Here is a 5,506-nt window from a genome sequence, read left to right on the forward strand (position 1 = left end):
ATAAGTGCAACTCAAGCTTTCTTTTTTCAATTGAACATTTAAACAATTTATTTTTAATCAAAGTTTAGTTGCTTTATAAATAGTTTTAATTTACGCTGTATAACTGCGTGAACCAGCTATACATATACTGAGCTACTAAGCACATACATACATCTACCCCCTCTTGTGCCTTCCTCCCATGCCCCAAATCCCACCCCACAGCTGTCCAGATTTTCCAGTACTACTAATTGAAGAGGCTGTCTTTTCTCTATTGTATGTTCTTGCCTCCTGTGTCACAGATTAAGTGACCATGTGTGGGGGGGTTTATCCCTGGGCTATCTGTCCTTTACCATTGATCTACATTTCTGTTTTTGTGCCAGTACCATGATGTCTTGATTACTGTAGCTTTGTAGGTATAGTTTGAAGTCAGGTAGCCTGATTTCTCCAGATATGTTTTTCTTTCTCAAGATTGCTTTGGCTACCCTGGATCTTTAGTGTTTCCACACTAATTGTAAAATTTCTGTTCTAATTCTGTGAAAAATGACCTTGATAATTTGACAGGAGTTGCACCAAATCTATAGCTTGTTGGGTAGTGTATTCATTTTCACAATATTGATTCTTCCAACCCAAGAATGTGGTATATTACTCCATCTGTTTGTGTCTTATTTCTTTCATCAGTGTTTATATTTTTATGAGTATACGTCTTTTGTCTCCTTCAGTCACTCAGTCGTGTCCAACTGTTTGGGACTCCATGGACTGCAGCACGCCAGGCTTCCCTGTCCATCACCAACTCCCAGAGTTTATTCAAACTCATGTCCATCGAGTCGGTGATGCCATCCAACAATCTCACCCTCTGTCATCCCCTTCTCCTCCTGCCTTCAATCTTTCCGAGTATCAGGGTCTTTTCCAATGAGTCACTTCTTCGCATCAGGTGGCCAAAGTATTGGAGCTTCAGCTTCAGTCCTTCCAATGACTATTCAGGACTGACTTCCTTTAGGATGGACTGGTTGGATCTCCTTACAGTCCAAGGGACCCTCAAGAGTCTTCTCCAATACCACAATTCAAAAGCATCAATTCTTCAGTGCTCAGCTTTCTTCACAGTCCAACTCTCACATGCATACATGACCACTGGAAAAACCATAGCCTTGACCAGATGGACCTTTGTTGGCAGAGTAATGTCTCTGCTTTTTAGTATGCTGTCTAGGTTGGTCATAGCTTTTCTTCCAAGGAGCAAGCGTCTTTTAATTTCATGGCTGCAGTCACCATCTGCAGTGATTTTGGAGCCCCCCCCCCAAAAAAAAACCCATCTCTCACTGTTTCCATTGTTTCCCCATCTATTTGTCATGAAGTGATGGGACCAGATTCCATGATCTTAGTTTTCTGAATGTTGAGTTTTAAGCTAGCTTAAAACTTTGCCTCCTTAGGTAGGCTTATTTCTAGGTATTTTATACTATTCCTTCCAATGGTAAATGGAATTGTTTTCCTAATTTCTGTTTACTTTTTATTGTTAGTATAGAAATATGGAATATTTCCATGCATTCATTTTATATAATGAAATTTTACCAAATTCATTGATTAGGTCCAGTGGATTTCTGGTGGCATCTGTTTTTCTTTTAAGATTATTGTTTCTCCCGTGTTTTGTTTTTTTAAATAAAGGTCTCCAAAAAATAACACTCAGGGTTTTTGGTAAAACTTTGTTTTGCTTTTATATATGTATACATATTATATATGTGTGTGTTGGATTGTGACATAAAACGTATTTTTAAATCAAGAAAGTTTGCAGTCCACTGTAGTTAATTATATTGACAAATAAAAGCACAAATTAACCTCAACAACTTGTTTTTAAATACTTTTGTTTTTTCCGGCTGTGCTGGGTCTTTGTGGCTGTGCGAGCTTTTCTCTAGTTGTGGCGGGTGGTGGCCACTCTGTGTGGCTGTCACGGGCTTCTTGCAGTGGCGTCTCTCACTGTGGAGCGCGGGCTTTGGGGCCCACGGACTTCAGTAGCTGCAGCGCATGGGCTGGTCCTTGTGGCTCTCAGGCTCCACGGCCTAAGCTCAGCAGTGGTGCTCCACGTGCTTCGTTGCTCCACAGCACGTGGGATCCGCCCAGACAAGGGATCAAACCTGTGTCTCCTGCATTGGCAGATGGATTCTTTACTCCTGAACCACCAGGGAAGCTCCTCTGGTGGCATCTTTAGGATTTTCTATGTATAGTAACATGTCATTTGCAAACAGTGACAGTTTTACTTCTTTTCTGATATTTCTTTCATTTATTTTTCTTCCCTGATTGCTGGGCTAGAACTACCAAAACTATGTTGAATAAGAGCGGTCAGAATGGACATCCTTATCTTATACCTGCTATTCGGAGAAATGCTTTTAGTATTTCAACATTGAGAATGATGTTTGCTGTAGCTTTGTTGTATATGGCCTTTATTATATTGAGATGTGTTCCCTCTGTGCCCACTGTCTGGACAGTTTTTTTACCATAAATGGGTGTGGAATTTTGTAAAAAGCTTCTTCTGCATCTATTGAGATGATCATATGGCTTTTATTCTTTAATTTATTAACATGGTGTATTGCATTGGTTGATCTGCATATATTGGAGAACCCTTGCATACCTGGAATACATCTCACTTGATCACAGTATATGATTCTTCTAATGTGTTTTGAATTCTGTTTGCTACTCTATTATGAGGATTTTCTTTCATCAGTGATATTGACCTTTACTTTCCTTATTTTGTTATATCTTTGTGTGGTTTTGGTTTCAGGGTGATGGTAATATCGTAGAGTGAATTTGGAGTGTCCTTCCCTCTACAATTCTTTGAAAGAGTTTTGAGAAGGAAAGGTGTTAGGTCTAACATAAATGTTTGATAGAATTTGCTTGTGAAGCCATGAGGTCCTGGACTTCTGCTGGAAGATTTTTAATTACTGTTTCAGTTTCATTACTTGTGATTGGTCTGTGTATATTTTCTAATACTTCCTGGTTCATTTCTTCCAGGTTGTCCATTTTATTGGCATATATAGTAGTCTCTTATGATCCTGAGATCTGCAGTGTCATTTGTGATTTCTCCTTTTTCTAGTTTTATTAATTTGAGACCTATCCAATTTTATTTTGAGTCTGGCTAAAAGGTTTATCAATTTTGTTTATTTTCTCAAAGAGCCAACTTTTATTTTATGGGTATTTTTAACTTTTTCTTTTTTCTGTTTCATTTATTTCTGCTCTGATTTTTATGATTTCTTTCCTTTTGTCAATTAATTTGATTGTAACCGCCTTACAGTGATGTGCTGGTTTCTGCAGGACAACAGCATGAATCAGCTCTAAGTACAGAAATACCCCCTCCTTCTTCAGCCACCCTCTCACACCCCCCACCCTACCCCATCCTTCTAGGTGTCACAGACCTCAGAGTTGAGCTCCGTTTCCCTCTGTTATCTATTTTAAACACAGCAGTGTATACATGGCAGTGTTATTCTGTTTGCCTCACCCTCTTTCTCTCCCCACTGTGAATACAAGTCCATTCCCTACGTCTATCTCTCCATTCCTTCCCTGCAAATAGGCTCATCAGTACCATTTTTCTAGATTCCATAAATATGTGCATTAGTATATGATGTCTGATTTTCTCTTTCTGACTTCACTATGTATGACACTTTGGGTTTCTTCACATCACTACAAATGACCCAATTTTGTTCCTTTTATGGCTAAGTAATATTCCACTGGACATATGTACCACAACTTCTTTATTCATTCATCTGTTCATGGACATTGAGATTGCTTCCATGTCCTGCCAATAAATAAAGCTGCAATGAACATTGGGGTACATGGGTCTTCTTGAATTATGGTTTTCTCAGGATATATGTCCAGTAGTCAGATTGCTGAGTCATATTATAGTTTTATTCCTTGTCTTTTCAAGGAATCTTCATACTGTTCTCCACAGTGGTTGTATGGGAGTAGGGAATGTAAACTTTTCTCCATACCCTCTACACATTTATTGTTTGTAGATTTTTTGATGGTGGCCATTCTAGCTAGTGTGATGTTGCAGTTTTGATTTTTGTTTCTCTCCATACTGAGTGATGTTGAACATCTTTTCATATGTTTGGCCATCTGTGTGTCTTCTTTGGACAAATGTCAGTTTAGGTCTTTTGCCTGTTTCTTGATTGGGTTGTTTTTCTGATATGGAGCTGCACGAGCTCCTTGTATATTTTGGATATTAATCCTTTTTCAGTTGTTTTGTTTGCAATTATATTTCCCATTCTGAGGGTTGTCTTTTCATCTTGTTTATAGTTTACTTTGCTGTGCAAAAGCTTTTATTATGTCCCATTTGTTTATTTTTGGTTTTGTTTCCATAACTCTAGGAGGTGGGTCAAAGAGGGTCTTGCTGTGATTCGTGTCAAAGAGTGTTCTATGTTTTCCTCTAAGAGTCTTACAGTTTCTGGACTTACATTTAGGTCTACAACCCATTTTTTTAGTTCTTTGTGTATGGTGTTAGAATATGTTCTAATTTCATTCTTTTCAGTGTTCCCAGCACCACTTATTGAAGAGGCTGTCTTTTCTCCATTGTATATCCCTGCCTCCTTTGTTGAAGATAAGGGGCCCATAGGTGTATGGATTTGGTGGGGGCGGGGGGGGGGGGGCGGCTTTTACCTTGTTCCATTGAACGGTATTTCTGTTTTTGTGCCAGTACCATATTATCTTGATTACTGAAGCTTTGTAGTATAGGCGAAGTCAGAAAAGTTTATTCCTCCAGCTCCATTTTTCTTTCTCAAGATTGCTTTGGCTATTCGGGACTTTTTTGTGTTTCCATACAAATTGTAAAAATTTTTTATTCTAATTTTGTGAAGAATGTCATTGGAATTTGATAAGAGACTACACTAATCTGTAGATTGTTTGGGATAGTTTAGTCATTTTCACAATATTGATTCTTCTGATCCAAGAACATGGTATATTTTCTTATTTGTCTTTGACTTCTTTCAGCAGTACCTTCTAGTTTTCTAAATACAGGTCTTCTGTCTCCTCAAGTAGGTTTATTCCCAGGTATTTTATTATTTTGTTGCAGTGGTGAATGCATTTTTTTTTCTTTCTCTTTCTGATTTTTTGTTGTTAGTGTATAGGAAGGCAAGGGATTTCTGTGCTTTAATTTTGTATCCTGCAGCTTTACAAAATCATTGATGACCTCTAGTAGTCTTCTGGCAGTATCTATGTACAATATAATGTCATCTGCACAGTGACAGTTTTACTTCTTCTTTTCCAATCTGGATTCCTCTTCTTTTTCTTCTGATTGCTGTGGCTAGGACTTCCAAAACTATGTTGAATAACAGTGGCAAAGAGTGGGCACCCTTGTCTTGTTCTTGATGTAGAGGAAATGCTTTCAGTTTTTCAAAATTGAGAATAATGTTTGCTCTGTGTTTGTCGCATATGGCCTCTCTTATGTTGAGCTAGGTTCCCTCTTTGCCTACTCTCTGAAAAGTTCTTTTCATACATAGGTATTGAATTGTGTCAAAAGCTTTTTCTGTATCTATGAGATTATCATATG

This window comes from Dama dama, chromosome 14 (assembly GCF_033118175.1).
Source record: "Dama dama isolate Ldn47 chromosome 14, ASM3311817v1, whole genome shotgun sequence".
NCBI classification, from domain to species: Eukaryota; Metazoa; Chordata; class Mammalia; order Artiodactyla; family Cervidae; genus Dama; species Dama dama.